Consider the following 19254-nt stretch of genomic DNA (forward strand, 5'->3'; position numbering starts at 1 on the left):
CATCTGAAGAACCAGTGCCACTTCGTTAAAGTTAAGATAAGCTTTGCTCCTTTTGCCAGTCCTTCCCAACTGCACAGGCCAAGGACTCTGGAGAGATGAATGAATGAATGAATGGGATCTTATAGGGTGCAGACTTAACCCAGAGGGCATCAAGGCGCAAACATAAGGTCTCAGCAAAGAAAGTAGCACAGAATTAGTAGACCTGAGAAAAAAGCCAGGTATTTAGAAGTTTACGGAAAATCCCCAGTGAGGGCTGATTGGAAAGTTCAAGGGGGAGAGAGTTCAACAATTGAGGGGCCAGGATGGAAAAGGCTATTCCTCCTCACTTTGCCTTTTTAAATCTGGGCACAGAAAGAAGATTCTTAGAGGTCGAGCGAGGGGTTCTGCTGGGAGTGTAGGAGCTAACCAGGGACATGGTACCTTCAGAAGTGGATCCAAAAACTGCCCTATGGGCCAGGCAGATAAGCTTGCAAGAAATCCTGGCCTGGATGGGTAGCCAGTGGAGATCTTTCCTGGCCTGGGTCGCAGATGCAAGCCTAGGGAGGTTCAGGACCAACCTGACTGCGCCATCACATTGGATTTCACAACATTAGTTTCACACCTCTGCTTCCAGAGTTGGCACCACCCTATGCCCCACCTCTAATGGCACTTTCTCCATATTCAGAGCCATTGCCACCCTTCATGCCTTACAGTGTTTCCAGCACAGCCACTGGCCAAATTTCACTTATACTCAGCAGCCCCAAAAAGGTGGGTCATATTCTCTTTGACGAGGAGCCATGGTTACATTTCCTCCTACTTTCAGTTCTACTTTTAAGTTTTTACCAGAGTGTCCTTCCTTCGGTGACCCTGAGGACAAGCTGTACACCTCCCAACAAATATGTGGGAATCTTTCTATAGTTGAAATTTATGAGTGGGCTCTCCTGAAATGTTCTTTCAATTCCCATGTTCTGTGTTCTCAGATGACTTATTTTCAATGCCTATGGTAGTGAGAATCAATTAGGCCTTTGAGGTTTGCAGGTACAATACTGATGTTCTACTTCCGTTCAGTAAAACCCTGACATAGTGCAATTTGGCAGAGCACATCTTTTCTTATGATTGTAGCAAATAGAGTGGCCAAAGAATTCCGGACATCTAGGGTTCAAAACCTTATTGTGCGAGTCCCAAAATAGGGTTTGAACATTCCCCATGCTGGTGACTGGGATCACTAGAAGTGAAAGTGCAGTGTAGATTAAAACTAGCTCGGAGGTGTTGCTGTGCCTATACTTTATTCCTGGACCTTCCGGCCAGGATTAAAAACGAGAAGGATGGTGGTGATTGGGAGATGTTATGTGCTCCTTACACCTCTTCTTACTTCCAAATCATAGACGTGTTTTGGCCGTGTTTTTGTGCCCCTTGTCAGGGTCACGCCAGCCTTCTTCAGGACTCTACCAGTCCCAGAGTATATGTGTGTTTATCTCACCTTGTAAAAAAACATGTTGAGATTTGGCAGTAAGGAGGGGTGTACGGAGCACATAACATCTCCCAATCACCACAATCTTTCATGTTTTTAATCCTGGCCGTAGGTTCCAGGAATAAACTATAAGCACAGCGACACCGCCAAGCTACTTTTAATCTACACTGCACTTTCACTTCCAGTGATCCCAGTCACTTAGACATTATTTGTTTCTCTTTTGTGTTGTGTTTGTCTTCCCCTACCCTATTGCTCCACCCCAGGCGTTGGCTGCGCAGGGGTGTTTTGTAGCAGTCCTATGAGGAAGCATGTCACACAACTTTGAGAGTGAGGGCAGTATTAAGACACACAACACACAACACCACATAGATAGAGAGACGTTTACCACTCCCTACTCCTTCAGGTGTATAAAAGTATTATCTGGGTGTCTGGTGGAGGAGAGTCCGTTACCCTCACCCCTCCTCTTGTGTGTGAATAAGGGTATTTACCACACATGGTAAATACCATTACCCTGGGATCAGTAGCGGCCCGTGGTGGCAGTGCTGCTGGGCGGTGGCATGCGGCTGTGGAGGGGCAGGGTGGGGGGTAGTAAACTATGGAATATGGCCAAATAGAGGTAAGTAAACATATAAATAAATAAAACGAATTTCGTTGCGTGCGCTGCATCGCATTTGGCGATGCAGCGCGATCATTGTGCAAGGTTTATCCGGTGACCTGGTTTTCACAGGTACAGTGAACCTTTTCTGCTGAAATCTTGTTAACATTCACTGGGACCTCTATCTGTTTTTGGCTTTCTTGATGTAGGTTGTCGTTATAACCCTTTTATTCTTGTAACTTGAAACACCTGAAATTGAGGACATTCTTTTTGGTCGCTATTTCCTCTGCCTCTAAGGCGAGAAAACTACAAGTCTAATGCACAACCACCCAGTTGTTACCCTTTTAACTGATGATTGACAAAGTTGCCTGACAGGTCAAACCTTTGTTTCTTTCCAAAACATTCATATCAGCCAGAAAATCCAGTTACCGGTTGTCTTTCCCCCTCCTTCATCCAACACCAGTGCAAAACTATCTTCATCGTCTGGATCCCATGACAAGTTTTCTTTCTTTCATGCCAAGCACTTCAGATCATTTTGTTGCTTGTATAGTTTTTAGGAGCAAAAATTATAGATTTTATGGCAGAACCTTACATAGATAATTTTGAATATTTACTTGAGACCACTAGCTCAGCTCGTATCGTATTATCAAGTACAGTTCCAAATGCTTGCTCATGTCATTCCATTACACACAGGGGCGGCTCTTCCGTTGGAGTGGAGGAGCGGCGCCCCACTTAAATGCCCCTGAGATGAAAAATAAAATGGTAATTTATTACCATTTTATTTTTTATCGTCCCATCATGAATTGACGTCAGGACGGGGGCGGGGCCGCTGCTGAATGACAGCAGCAGGGAGGATGGTGCGCTGTAACTACACTTTTCAAAGTGCTCATGTCGTTTTGGCTGTCTGCATTGAGACGGCCAGCCAGACATGCACATTTTGAAACACAATGTTTCCTGGGTACAAATATAAAAGATGTTAAAACCATATTAAAAGACTACCAGCATTACTTCTTAAAAATCTAGGAGGCCCCCTGCCTCATAGATTATTTTGATTTGTGCTTTGACTGTGTTCTCGGGGCCCGCAGGTTCCTGATGTAGTATGTGAATAGGTCCCCTTGGCATTTGAGGTCCATTGGGAGAGGTGTGGCGCAGCGGCCGGGGCAGCTGACTCTGGAGCACAGGGCTCACGGTTCGATCCCGGACAGCAGCTCAGTTTAGCCCAGCACCATGTGACTCTGGTCAGTAGCTTACTTAATCTCCCTGACCTGAAGGCCCCCAGCGTCTTGAGACCCTTAGGGGTGAGTAGTTCGCACTTTACAAATACCGGATTCATTCATTCTCCTGAGGCTTGGCTCCAGTCTCAGCCTCTCTCTTCTGATTTGCAGAGGCGCATAAAAGATTTTTTCGTATGTTGAAATTTGGGTGTTCTTTAATTGTGTTTCCAGTGTCCCATGAAAGGTGAAATGGCCGTAGTTTACAGCTGGAATCAGTTTCACTCCCAGGATTTTTTGCATTGGTTCAGCGGTTGGGTTTTGCAGGCCGCTGTTCAGGCATCTCAGACTATGTGTGACCTGCTGAGGGCCCTTGGTTTTGAGATGCTTTAGATGGGCCGTAGGTTGGCCCCTTTGGTGAACCGGACCCCTACATTGCTATGTTGTTACCAGTAGGTCCCCAAGCCACCAGTGTGCTTGTGTATTGTGGGGGTATTTTCCAACTATGATAATTTTTGGAATTTCCATTGGTTTACCTGAAGTTTGTTGGCTTTGTTGAACCTGTGAAGTGTATCCAAGGGCTCTGTGTAGATCTGTTTTTGTGTGATCCATGACCACAATACCATCTGCTTACTGCAGAATTGTGAGGCGCATTCCATTGCTTTGCCCAGGTTGGCTATGTAAAGATTGAAAAGGAGGGGGCCAACATGGAGCCCTGTTTAAGTCCATTGTTGGGAAGGACTTTTGCAGTTGCTGTAGTGGGGCCTGTTTTTATCCGTACCCAAGTCCCCTGATATAGAGGTATTATAGCTTTGAGGAGCAGATGGGGCCACAGGATGGTAATTTCACAGCGACAGGTACGCTAATGCTATAACATTGTCCATTGTTGAACTTTCCAGCCTAAAGTCGGATTGGAAGTTTGGAAGGATGCTTTTTTCTATCTTTTAGTAGGATACATGAGCAAGCTTTTGCTTCCAAGTCTAGAAGGGTGATTAGCTGGTAGTTTACTGGGTTTGAACGGTCTCCCTTTTTGTAAATCGGGAAGAGAACAGACTCTATTGATGAAATCAGAGTTGTTGCAGTGGCAAAGCATATTTGAAGAGCAGAGTGAGTATCCATGCCCAGAAGTCTTCTGCGGTTTTGAAGACTGAAGTGGGGAGGTCATTAGGTCTGAGGGGCTAATCTCTCCTCATTTTATGTATTGTGGCGATGATTGAGGCTTCAGTGAGAGGGTAGGATGGTTGAGCATAGCTATCTGCATTGGATGAGTGAGTGTTGTTTCTTTCACCTGGTCATCCGTATATAGGAGCTTGGCGTAAGTGATCTACTCCCTTTCCACCACACCATTCTCTTTAGTCTTGGTGAAATTACTGAGGCTGTATATATGTTTCCGGAAATTAAAATGATTTTTCTCTTGTAGGATGGTAAAGATCTGTATCCAATTCTCTTTGGGTTTTTTGGTTTTTAGTTGGCATATAATCTACCTTTGGGCCACTCTGTATGCTGAAATCGTTTGTCCAGAGACGTTTTTGTCACCTTGTCCTTTGGACTCTATGGACCTCTAGATGTTGCGCCTGCTTGTGGCCAGTTACTTGGTGGTCATTTGGGAGGTGGTTGGCCAAGTGGGGAGATACCCAGGGCTGTGTGAAGGTCAGCAGCTAGTTCCTCACAGTGCGAAAGAGGTGTAAGTGTGCTGGATGTCTTGTCAGCTGCCACTTTAGTTGTGATCCAGTTATTTCGTTTTTTTTTTCAAAGTTGTCTTTCCATTTTATTCTGAGAAGAACCTTGTGGCATTATTTCCCCATTGGTTCCCCAAGTGAGAGTAGTTGAGGGGAAGCCTTGAAGTCTAATTGCAAGACTGCATGCAGAGGTCTGTGATCACTTTCGTCCCTGTCATCTACTTCAAAGGTGTGTAGCTTGGGTGTCAGGGATTCACTGACGAAAATATAATCAATGGTGGATATATTCTTTAAGGTCCTTCTACCACCTATTTCTGAAACAACTTCTCCTGCAACTTCATTTACCTCACTGCATTGTACTGACTAGGACTTTGGTGCTGTTAAAACTCTAATAAGCCCCAAAGTACGTGATTTGGAAGCTACAGAGGCTGTAAAAACAAGACATCAGGCTCTGCCTCAGTCTGAAAAACTTGGATCTAGCCGTCAAAGACCTCCATGCATCTAGAAGGTCTGGGAATACAATTCAAACTTCTCTGCAGCGTCTCTAAAGCTCGAGAGGACTTATTTTCTAACTACATAATAATCAACGTATGCTCTACACACGCCAGATTCATGCAGAGATTGATGTAAGTTTTAGGTGCTCAACTATGAAACTCTGCCCACATCTTATAAATCCCTCAACTCTAGCAGCTTTCATTGAAAAGCTCAACAAGTGCATGCTCACCAAGACATTCACGCCCAGTAACATCATGACCGTGCCCCCTCCTCTTGGTAAGCAAGAAGGCCCCACTGAGCGCAGTTTGATATCCATCAAGGATAAAACCAGAACTCACAGTGAGTGACAGATCCACATGCTCAGTTTACGGATCATTAGTGACCTGGGAAGGGGTCATGATTAAGCAAAATCTGCCTGTTCACGATATATCAGCAAAATGAAGTGGCTAACTATTACAAACCAGTTCTCTACGAAACAACTAAATAAATACAACTTTGAGACGCCTGAAGGAACACAAAGCCATTTGACAGGAGAGAAAATATCGTCCACTGTCCTCGTAGGAGGGACACCTACCATCTAACATGTGCATTCTCTCAAACATTTATGAAGACACTAATCGATCGATATGGAGGTTTGGAACCATGTGAGGTCTGGCCAAGCTGTACTTAATCTTTTTCTTCTCACTAGAAAAGGATGCGCATGTCCTTAGACCCACCTCCAGGGAGGTAAACAGACATAATATCGATTCCAAAATATCGTTTGGACAAAATATCGAGTAAAAAATATAGAGTAGCCAAAATATCGACCAGACATAATATAGACTACAAAAATATCGACTAATATCGATAATAATAGCCAAAATATCGAATCAAAAATATAGACTAGACATAATATCGACTAGATAGAAAATAAGGTAAGTTTTTAATATTTTTTAATAATTACGTGTAATATAAATCTGTAGCGGGTTGTGGGTTTATAGGGGAATAGGGTGGGAAGTAATTTAATTATAATTAATTAATTATGTAATGTAATTGTAATTGTTAATTAATTAATTAATAAATGTTAATTAATTAAAATCTAATTGGTAATTAATTATAATAGAATAATTGATAAATAAATAATTTTTAGTGCATTATTTTCTACAGCGGGTTGTGGGTTTAAAGGGGAATAGGGTGGGAAGTAATTTAATTATAATTAATTAAATATGTACAATAATAATTATTGTTAATTAAGTATTAATTTGTAAATAATTGTAAAATAATTGGTCATTAATTTTAATTGATTAATTGATCAAAAACGTTTTTTAGTACATTGTTTTATATAGCGGGTTGTGGGTTTATAGGGGAATAGGGAGGGAGGTAATTTAATTATAATTAATTAATTATGTAAATTAATTATAATTGTTAAATAATTAATAATTGCTAATTAAATAAAATATAATTGGTAATTAATTATAATTGAATAATTGATAAAAAAATTAATTTTTAGTAAATAATTTTCTGTAGTGGGTTGTGGGTTTTTAGGGGAATAGGGTGGGAAGTAATTTAATTATAATTAATTAAATATGTAAATTAATTATAACTGTTAATTAATTATTAATAGTTAATTAAATAAAATATAATTGGTAATACAAATTAATTGGTATTGGTAATTAATTTTAATTGCTATTTATATTTCTATTAATTATATATATATATGAAGTATTTACTTTCCCTACTGTTGCACCCACTGGAGTGGGAATAGTAATTTTAACCCCTACGCTATCCAGTGCTTTCCCTACTGTTGCACCCACTGGAGTGGGAATAGTAATTTTTACCCCTACGCTATCCAGCGCTTTCCCTACTGTTGCACCCACTGGAGTGGGAATAGTAATTTTTACCCCTACGCTATCCAGTGCTTTCCCTACTGTTGCACTCTTTGGAGTGGGAATAGTAATTTTTACCCCTACGCTATCCAGCGCTTTCCCTACTGTTGCACCCACTGGAGTGGGAATAGTAATTTTTACCCCTACGCTATCCAGTGCTTTCCCTACTGTTGCACTCTTTGGAGTGGGAATAGTAATTTTAACCCCTACGCTATCCAGCGCTTTCCCTACTGTTGCACCCACTGGAGTGGGAATGGTAATTTTTACCCCTACGCTATCCAGCGCTTTCCCTACTGTTGCACCCACTGGAGTGGGAATAGTAATTTTTACCCCTACGCTATCCAGTGCTTTCCCTACTGTTGCACTCTTTGGAGTGGGAATAGTAATTTTAACCCCTACGCTATCCAGCGCTTTCCCTACTGTTGCACCCACTGGAGTGGGAATAGTAATTTTTACCCCTACGCTATCCAGCGCTTTCCCTACTGTTGCACCCACTGGAGTGGGAATAGTAATTTTTACCCCTACGCTGTCCAACGCTTTCCCTACTGTTGCACCCACTGGAGTAGGAATAGTAATTTTTACCCCTACGCTATCCAACGCTTTCCCTACTGTTGCACCCACTGGAGTGGGAATAGTAATTTTTACCCCTACGCTATCCAACGCTTTCCCTACTGTTGCACCCACTGGAGTGGGAATAGTAATTTTTACCCCTACGCTATCCAGTGCTTTTCCTACTGTTGCACTCTTTGGAGTGGGAATAGTCATTTTAACCCCTACGCTATCCAGCGCTTTCCCTACTGTTGCACCCACTGGAGTGGGAATAGTAATTTTTACCCCTACGCTATCCAGCGCTTTCCCTACTGTTGCACCCACTGGAGTGGGAATAGTAATTTTTACCCCTACGCTATCCAACGCTTTCCCTACTGTTGCACCCACTGGAGTGGGAATAGTAATTTTTACCCCTACGCTATCCAACGCTTTCCCTACTCTTGCACCCACTGGAGTGGGAATAGTAATTTTTACCCCTACGCTATCCAGTGCTTTCCCTACTGTTGCACTCTTTGGAGTGGGACTAGTAATTTTAACCCCTACGCTATCCAGCGCTTTCCCTACTGTTGCACCCACTGGAGTGGGAATAGTAATTTTAACCCCTACGCTATCCAGCGCTTTCCCTACTGTTGCACCCACTGGAGTGGGAATAGTAATTTTTACCCCTACGCTATCCAGCGCTTTCCCTACTGTTGCACCCACTGGAGTGGGAATAGTAATTTTTACCCCTACGCTATCCAGCGCTTTCCCTACTGTTGCACCCACTGGAGTGGGAATAGTAATTTTTACCCCTACGCTATCCAGTGCTTTCCCTACTGTTGCACTCTTTGGAGTGGGAATAGTAATTTTAACCCCTACGCTATCCAGCGCTTTCCCTACTGTTGCACCCACTGGAGTGGGAATAGTAATTTTTACCCCTACGCTATCCAGTGCTTTCCCTACTGTTGCACCCACTGGAGTGGGAATAGTAATTGTTACCCCTACGCTGTCCAACGCTTTCCCTACTGTTGCACCCACTGGAGTAGGAATAGTAATTTTTACCCCTACGCTATCCAACGCTTTCCCTACTGTTGCACCCACTGGAGTGGGAATAGTAATTTTTACCCCTACGCTATCCAACGCTTTCCCTACTGTTGCACCCACTGGAGTGGGAATAGTAATTTTTACCCCTACGCTATCCAGTGCTTTCCCTACTGTTGCACTCTTTGGAGTGGGAATAGTAATTTTAACCCCTACGCTATCCAGCGCTTTCCCTACTGTTGCACCCACTGGAGTGGGAATAGTAATTTTTACCCCTACGCTATCCAGCGCTTTCCCTACTGTTGCACCCACTGGAGTGGGAATAGTAATTTTTACCCCTATGCTATCCAGCGCTTTCCCTACTGTTGCACCCACTGGAGTGGGAATAGTAATTTTTACCCCTACGCTATCCAGCGCTTTCCCTACTGTTGCACCCACTGGAGTGGGAATAGTAATTTTTACCCCTACGCTATCCAGTGCTTTCCCTACTGTTGCACTCTTTGGAGTGGGAATAGTAATTTTAACCCCTACGCTATCCAGCGCTTTCCCTACTGTTGCACCCACTGGAGTGGGAATAGTAATTTTTACCCCTACGCTATCAGCGCTTTCCCTACTGTTGCACCCACTGGAGTGGGAATAGTAATTTTTACCCCTACGCTATCCAGTGCTTTCCCTACTGTTGCACTCTTTGGAGTGGGAATAGTAATTTTAACCCCTACGCTATCCAGCGCTTTCCCTACTGTTGCACCCACTGGAGTGGGAATAGTAATTTTTACCCCTACGCTATCCAGCGCTTTCCCTACTGTTGCACCCACTGGAGTGGGAATAGTAATTTTTACCCCTACGCTATCCAACGCTTTCCCTACTGTTGCACCCACAGGAGTGGGAATAGTAATTTTTACCCCTACGCTATCCAACGCTTTCCCTACTCTTGCACCCACTGGAGTGGGAATAGTAATTTTTACCCCTACGCTGTCCAACGCTTTCCCTACTGTTGCACCCACTGGAGTAGGAATAGTAATTTTTACCCCTACGCTATCCAACGCTTTCCCTACTCTTGCACCCACTGGAGTGGGAATAGTAATTTTTACCCCTACGCTATCCAACGATCTCCCTAATTTAGCACCCACTGGAGTGGTTACATTAAATTTAAACCTTTTGTTATGCTACAGTAAATTTATTATATATGTTATATTAATTAATATGTATTTATATATATATATGTATTAATTTTTATATATATATTTTTTTAAGTTACATTAATTATTTAATAATGTTACATGTATTTAATAATTTTAATAATGTTTATATTAAATATATTTATTAATATATTAGTTGTAATTTAATTTAAAGGCATATAAATATGTAATTATATATATATGTATTATATATTTTATATTTTTTTTACATTTACATTAAATATTTAATAATGTTACATTTCTTTAATAATTTTAATAATGTTTATATTAAATATATTTATTATTATAATACTTTTCAAATTATTTTAAAGACATATAAAAAAAACGATATTTTGACAGTCTATATTTTTAATACTTGATATTTTAAACTCGATATTTTTGTACTTACCTTTGTAAAGATAGGAACTCGATATTATGTCCCTCGATATTTTTTCCTCGATATTTTAGGTACTCGATATTTTGGTAGTCGATATAATTGCAGTGATCCCTCCAGGGATACTGCTATGAGTTCTTTAAATATATAAAAACCGCGGCCAGGTCCTTTGCTGGTAACGCACCCAAAATCTGGAACTTTATTCCCCCCCACATTAGAACTATCTCCTCTTTTGTAAAATTCAAAAGACTGCTCAAAGAACTTTTCCTCGAGCACTCCCTAGCAAACCAATAGGATCTGCCAAAGTGCTTTAGCCGGCACACCGCATGACTCTGACTCTTTGTCCTATGACCTCGACCTCCTACGCCTCCCGGACCCCTACCTCGTTCCCTCCTCCCGGAAAGAGGAGCCTATCGGCTACTCGTTGTGTGTAAACTGTTCCCGCTGCGTATCTTTACGTTATATTAGCTTCTCTTTATGTTTGAACTCTACACGTTTCGAATCATTATGTTCTACTACGGTCACTTCTTTGTTTGATTGCATCTTTGATACATGTTGTAAAGCGCTCTGATACCCTCGGGTCCAGCTTGCGCTATATAAAATTCCTAAATAATAATAATAATAATAATATATGAGGATTTTGTGGAAAGAAGTGGTAAACATGCTACTTACTATTCACATCACTGTATCTTATGGATAGTCTGAGATTCTACTGATTATTCACCATCCTCCCAATGCTCCTATTCTGCACATATAGTTGGGGATGCCTTTTTGTAGGATCATATCTCTCATTTGCCTTTGTGCCATTGATCATCAAGGAGGAAATTATGTTACGTGCACAAGCATGCCTATGGCATTACTGTCAGTATAAACAAGCAAGGCTTGGGTCCTTAACTCCCTGTAATGGACCACTAGTAGGAACGAGTTTCAGTGCGATGGATTCACACGTGCCCTCCCGCCCCGCAATTAATTACAGGGGCGACAAACTTAGCGTTTTTCATCGAGTCCGGCGAGGCCCCACCCACAGAATACAGGGGTGCACAGGTCAAACAAATAACCTGAGCTATTGAGGGGCCATATTTACAAAAAACAGACAGAAGGCTAGCTCGAATTAGAGCCCGCAAGTCCATGCCATTTGAGGAATAGGAACACAGTCCTCCAGCATCAGCGGATCCATTGAACGCTGCATTAGGGGTTCGAAACGCGTTGACTTCTGAGTACGTTTTTTTTTTGATGGGGTGTGCCATGAGGGAATTAGTTGAATTGGATTTCCCCATTTTAGGCAACACCAAGGCAGTGTATGTAACCCCAAGTCTCACTCATAGGCAGGACAACAGGCTTTAACCTGGTTACGAGAAGGGTGTTCGCCTAGTGTCCTACTCCAAATTCAGGACTGGTTAAGTGTCTTATGTTCATACATGTATTGTTGTTGTATTATTTTTGTGCCCAAATGTTTCTTGTCATGTTTTTTGATATTGTGCATCGAACTAGCGATTTTAAAATTCACAAATTTGCATTTTTAATTTAACTTTGGGCACTTACTTACCCACTCTAATATCTGCACGCACGCCTGCTTCTTCATTTTGGCCAACAGCAGCCGATTAAGCTCGGCATCAGACCACTTCACTTTGGACGCCATCTTGGGTGAGTCAGAGGGTGAGCAGACTACTTACTCGACCCTCCCACCCTCACCAGCATAAAAGCCGCATTTCCCAGGCGCTCGCGGTATTGACAGATAGAATTTAGGTTCCTGAGGCGAAAGCCGGGAACGTTGTAACTAGCGAACTAGCGATTTTAAAATTCACCAATTTGCATTTTTAATTTAACTTTGGGCACTTACTTACCCACTCTAATATCTGCACGCACGCCTGCTTCTTCATTTTGGCCAACAGCAGCCGATTAAGCTCGGCATCAGACCACTTCACTTTGGATGCCATCTTGGGTGAGTCAGAGGGTGAGCAGACTACTTGCTCGACCCTCCTACCCTCACCAGCATAAAATGACTCCCCCATCCCGGACGCGCAGCGGGCGGGCGCAGAAGGCGAGCCAAAGGCAAGCCCGTCTGCGCCCGTCCCGGGCCTAGGGCCACCCCCCCCCTGGTCCCCTTACTACATGTCTCTTATCCCCCCGAATACAGTACGAAGCTTCCTATCTCAAAACGCTTCATACCACCATCAAATCCTGTATTCCCACAGATTTGTGTCTTTTAAATGACTTTCCCTACACTTGCCCCCATTGCTCTTTCCAAATTTTGGATAATTTCTATTCACAGGGTTCCATTAAATCTATACATATGAAGTCTATCAAAACCATTAAAGTGGCACTTCTAAATGTACGATCTCTCCCCAAACACAGGTATGAAATAGCCAATCTCATTGATAAGTGGGATCTAGATATTTTATTTTTAACCAAAACCTGGGGTGACCAGGCCTCCGACCCTGATTTTACCATGGCTACGCCGGAGGGTTTCGCAAATATCAGACATGACAGACCCTTAAGAAAAGGTGGCGGAATAGCGATAATATATCGCAACACCTTTGTTATTCGAACAGAGCCAATAATTATTAACACATGTGAGGCTATGAATTTCACATTTTTCAACCCATATTCTAGCTCCTTTCGAGTTGTCCTGCTTTACCGTCCACCTGGTTCTCGCTCAGCATTTCTATCCTCTCTAAGTCATTTCCTTGAGCCTGTAGCAGGTGAAAACAACTTCACCATTATAGGTGACTTTAATTTTCACCTTGATCTCTGTGATGACCATGATACCATCACCCTTTGCACTGAAATGGATGCAGTAGGATTAAATCAACTTGTCCATTTTCCCACGCATATAGCAGGACATATATCAGATGGAATTTTTTCCAATCTCACATCTCTCTCTATAGAGAAAATACTGCCCCTCACATGGACTGATCACTCAGCTGTATGTTTTAACATTTTCCCTTCCACGCCCCCCCCCTCCAAATGCTATAATACTAATACTTTCAAATCATGGAAAAGTATCAATATTGACGACTTCAAGAACAAATTACACGCGATGCAGGATATTAACACTTCTAATCCTGAAACTGCAGCCATTATTTATACTAATTGCCTTCAATGCCTAGTTGACACCACGGTTCCTATTAAAAAAAGATCTACCAATAGAAAATCTAACTCTGCCCCATGGTTCACTGAGTGCCTTAGGCTAGAAAAACAAAGTTGCAGACGACAAGAACGTAAATGGCGTCAAAATTATGACCCTCTTGAAAAGATCTGTTACAAAGAGAAATTCACTAAATACAAACATATGATCATTACGCCAGAAAAGTTTATTCTTTAACAACCAAATAGAGTCAGCACAAGACTCAGTTAAACAACTTTACCAGGTTGTATCACACCCCACAGGTCAGGATAAATCTACTTCTATAGAGGCCTCTCAATCCATGTGCGATGCCTTGTCAACTTACTTTCAAGACAAAGTTTGTGACATTTATTCAAAATTCAATAATCTTAACCATGACACCACTCTTTCCCATTCTACTTCTGATCTTATTCTCACTAATTTACCCACTTTTTCTTTTGATCAAGTCTCACCAGAACTGGTTCACAAACTCATGATGACCATTAACTCTGGCTCTCCAAATGACCCTTGTCCTCCCTCAATACTTAAACTGGCTCCTGTTATTTTATCCCAAACACTCTCTGACATCTATAACGCCATGCTCACCTCAGGTATTTATCCCTCTCTATGGAAAAGAACAGTAATAAAACCTTTACTTAAAAAATCCACACTAGATCCCTCTAAGGTAACGAACTACAGGCCAATAGCATGTCTCCCCTTTCCTTCCAGAATCATAGAAAAATGATGAACAGTCAGATCTCTGAATTCATTAACAATAATAACTGTCTTGATGATTCGCAGTTTGGATTCAGAAAGGGTCATGGCACGGAGACGGCATTAATAAAAGCGGCCGACGAGATCAGAATGATCTTAGATAAAGGAGGTGCAGCGGTACTTATAATGCTCGATCTTTCCGCAGCCTTTGACACGGTGGATCATTCCATCCTGATCGACTGTGTCAAAAAATCCGGAGTATCTGGGACCGCCATTTCTCTTCTTTCCTCATTTCTAGCTAACCGGGAACAATCGGTGACCATGGGCGGATACTCTTCCTGCTCCTTCTCTCTCCCCTGTGGTGTCCCCCAGGGATCCTCGCTGAGTCCAACACTTTTTAACATTTATTTGGCGGACTTAGCGAGGATCATTAAAGCTCATCGCCTAGCAGTTACATCTTATGCTGACGATACGCAGCTTGTCCTGGCCATTAATAACAACGGACTGGAAGTAGCTAATAACTTCCAACGGGGAATGCTTGCCATTAGTAACTGGATGAGTAAAAATTGTTTAAAGCTCAATTCAGACAAAACTGAAGTCATGGTACTTGGTAAGCTCACCCCTATTTGGTCCCCCACCTGGTGGCCTCAAGAACTTGGACCTTCTCCTGTCCCTGTCACCAAGGTCAGGAACCTAGGAGTGATCTTTGATAACAAACTCTCCTACACACATCAAGCAAATTCCATAGTCTCGGCTTCATTCTTCACGTTAAAAATGATTACAAAACTACAATCTTATCTCCCTGTAAATACCACCAATACCTTGATTTCCACATTACTCATGTCTCGAGTTGATTATTGCAATGCTCTCTTGCTTAATGCACAAGAACAGGTGTTAAACAAACTCCAGTTGGTACAGAACGCAGCCGCCAGACTTGCCACCGGAACACCTACGTTTAAACCCATTTCAAATATCATCCGAAAACTTCACTGGTTACCTGTGAGGCAAAGAATTAAATTCAAGGGTCTGTGCATAGCCTTCAAATCCATCCATGAAAAAGGCCCAATTTTCCTAAAACACGCCCTCTGTCCATATAGACCATGTCGCTCTCTCAGATCCGCAAAGGCAAATCTCCTGGAGATAGCTAAAACAAGAAAAGCTACATGGGGAGACAGATCCTTCTCAATTGCCACGGCCAAACTATGGAATGCCCTTCCCAATCAAATTAAGAGCACTCCCACATTAACTCTCTTCAGGAAACAGTTAAAAACCTGTTATTTAACCAATAGTCTCAGCTAATTCACCTACAGCCCTAGTTCTTTTTTTCGATCTTCTGTCTAGCGCCAAGACACCCCTGGGTAATCGCGCGCTTAACAAGTTGTATAAATAAATAAATAAAGTGTTGTCCATTCTAAGACATGTATAATTGAGTTTGATTGTCTTTTGTATGAAAACACTACAAACTAAGCTGAAAAAAGCTTGTGCACTTTAGAATTGTTGGTCTAAGGTGCCCATCGAATGTATGGTCAATAGTCTTCATGGAACCTTTGTTTGTTTTCAAATATGGCCTTACTGTGTCACCAGTTACTGTCCAGACAGTATGAATGAAATGTTTCTAGGTCCATTTTGATGGTCTAAAGCCTAGGGATACGTATAGAGATGTTGGAATACTGTGTCCTTTAGATAACACCTTAAAAAGTTAAGCAACTTAGGGCCTGATTTAGACTTTGGTGGACTGGTTACTCCGTCACAATGGTGACGGATATCCCATCTGCCGAAATATAAATCCCACAGGACATATTAGGAATTATATTTCGGTGAATGGGATATCCACCACCGTTGTGACGGAGTAACCCCTCGGCCAAGATATAAATCAGACTCATACTCTTTTGAAGCCAATAGATATGACTTGGAACTTCTCCGCATTAGCACGGAGCACAGAAAGGGGCAATCCATTGCAGAGGAAAAATAATACAGTGCTCTTAGACAATTACTGCACTTATAACAATCACCAACATTAGGTGTTCTAGAATGTTACTTTGCTTAATGATGTTAGCTGAGCTTTTGAGGTATATTGTGACATCATTCATCGGATGGCCCCTTTAAATCTCTATTAATTTCCATGGCAGGTCCTAAGGCATAACAAGGCTAGGTGTTTACCTAGGTATCCACCACCATGGATGCCAGTTGCTCCAACAGCAAAGGTTTCCCTTGAGGAGAAATGACAAAACATTTCTTTACCAAGTGCATCAAAAATACTTTCAGCGATCCTGTATAGGCGGTTAGCGCAACAGCTGTTCACATCATACAGAGTGTTTGGCAAAGGGATATCTTGGAAAATAGTTTAAGAGGTAAAGATTTAAAAGGAAATTTGTTAAAACCCACACTCATCTCTTCTAAAACATTAATGAAATCACATTCTGCTCCCACCCCACCACAGCTTTTGAACAGTATTACCGCTACAGGAGAGTGTCTGCTAGAAATGGGGTTTCTGGTTGTCAGAGTATGCACCCTGTACAAGGAGGAACCACCACTCTAGTCAGGGTAAGCTAGACACACTGAAAAAGATAACTTGTGCTCACCCACTGGTAGCTTGGGACAGAGCAGTTGGGCTTATGTAAACAGGCAATGCATAAAGTATTTGTGAAACACATGCACACACTAACACATTGAAAAAAACACAAAAAATACACCACACAGCGTTAGACAAATAGATGATATGTATATGACTAAACAAGACCAAAACAGCAAAAATCCAATAAGTAGAACCAGAGTTACGAATTTTTAAAGATGAAATCAAAATATGGTGCTTAGAAGCCAATAGCACTAAGGTGTTACTTAAGTTTGCGCTGGATGGGGGAAAATCCAAAGTTCAGGCCGGCAGCGATAGAGGGCTGGCTGGCTACAAGACTCATTAAGGTCCTGCTGAAAAAGTCGGCAAAAAGAGAGAAGACCCCACACATTCCAGGGAACAGGGTACTAAGGACAATGAAAAGTCAAAGGACTATCCCTGGAAGAGTTAGTTCAAAAGGATGCTATATCACTCACTCACAAAATATATTGTGTTTAAATCACTGGTCACAAACTAATTCATAACGTTCACAGTCTTTTTATTAAAAAACATATAGGTTAAAATTTCAGTGTAAAGTCCATTGGAATCTACTGAAAACATGTCAAATAAACACATCTCATATTGTACAATAAATTAAAACATTTTCACATTTACCCAACATATCAAGGATGAAGAAAAGACAATTTCTAAATTATCAACATGGTCCTACCCACCATCACAAGGAAATTATATAATGCAAAAGAACCAAACCCCTAAAAATAGACATCTCTTCTTTCTATAGATTATCAGATTCAAAAAGCCTTTACATAGATGTGTTAGGATTTCCAGTATTACAGTGTGCAAAATATCAGGAATCTCCTTGGCTTGAATTCTATTGTAAAAATCCTGCTGAAAAAGTACCTTGGATGGAGGAAGCATCAACGTCGAAGACTATGTGTCGATTCCGATCTGCACAGAGGATGAAGGCTTTGTCAACGAACTCCTTTACTATGCAGGCACTGCGTTGTCTTCTTGCCACACTGTCTGTCATCATCGAGCTGCACAGTCCATTGAATCGATGTCAGTGATCAGCTCCTGCGTTGGCATCAAAGGGCAATGCGTCAGTTCCGATTGGTGCAAAGTCATCACTTCATCGATTTTGATGGTTCTGCACAGCAAAAGCGAATTTTCAAGGGACAGGACTGGATTGCCACCACTTAGAAGGGCAGGACTCACATATGTCAGAGGTGCTGTTGCAGGGTTGTACAAAGTCTTTGATGGCCCTGAGACTTCAGTACAGGGGGCAAGCCAGCAAGCCCTCTGAGTCACTCTGGGATCAAGTGACATGCAAAACTTACCAGTACATGTTCTACCTTTTACTTACACAGAACCCTGCCCTTAGGGCTACCTATGGCATATCTTAGCGGTGACATGTTTAATAAAAGGGGAGTTTAAGGTTTGGCAAGTAATTTTAAATGGCAGGTCAAAGTAGCAGTACACTGCACATACAGGCCCTGCAATGGCAGCCCTGATACAGGTTTGAAAGGCTACTTTTTTGAGTGGCACAATCAGTGTTGCAGGCCCACTAGCGGAATTTAATTTACAGTCCCTGAGTATATGGTACACCACTTTACAAGGGGCTTAGTGGCAAGCTTAATATGTCAATTTAGTACCCCAATGTTAGCATGTTTAAGGGGAAGCGCATGCATTTTAGCACTGGTCAGCAGTGGTAAAGTGCTCAGAAGCATATGCCCAACAAAAAGAAGGCCAGAAAATGTGGAGGAAAAAGGAAAAACGTTTGGAGTGAGCATTCAGAAAGGGCCATTTTCCAGCAGGGTCCCTTCCCTGAATCTCCATCCCCTGCTCAGTTCATTTGTGTTGGCGCATTGAATGGTCTACAGTATTGAGATCCCACCGTAAGCCAGCGTAGGGCTGGTGACAGGTTCATTTTGTGGTACAGGAAGTGAAAGTGTTGGTCAGTTGCACTCAAGCTTCCTTCCAATCAAAATTTGACATCAGATCGAGGTCATGTTCCTTACCAGGAACCTTGTACCTGCCCAACGACATTTTTGCTTCTATTTTGGATACAGTACATGAGGTTAAATCGTTTTGTTCTGTAACCAGAAGCAAGTATGAACGAGGACCTTGGTAGGGGGTTCTCTTATTGTTTAGCAGCACCATATTTTGCATTCTGTAGTGTTGGCAGCCAAAATTCCTGAATTAGGTGTAAAAAGAAAATGAACTGAAACATTACAGAGCATGCAGCAAGTCAAATTTTGTTTACTAAACCCCTTTACAGAGCCTGTAACAAGTCACGTTTTTACTAAACCCCATTACAGAGTGTGCAGCTATTCAGAATTTTACAAAACCACATTATAGAGGCTGCAAGAAGTCAGGCTTTTACTAATCCCCTATCAGAGTATCCAGAGAGTCAGTCTTTTACTAAA

General features: G+C 42.0%; 1 protein-coding gene across 6 annotated transcripts in view; it reads left to right on the forward strand.

Moving 5' to 3' along the window:
- Window positions 1-19254, forward strand: part of LOC144755825 (myosin light chain kinase, smooth muscle-like) — a 730231-nt gene that overhangs the window by 410544 nt on the left and 300433 nt on the right. The window lies entirely within an intron of this gene.

This window comes from Lissotriton helveticus, chromosome 5_1 (genome assembly GCF_964261635.1).
Source record: "Lissotriton helveticus chromosome 5_1, aLisHel1.1, whole genome shotgun sequence".
NCBI classification, from domain to species: domain Eukaryota; kingdom Metazoa; phylum Chordata; class Amphibia; order Caudata; family Salamandridae; genus Lissotriton; species Lissotriton helveticus.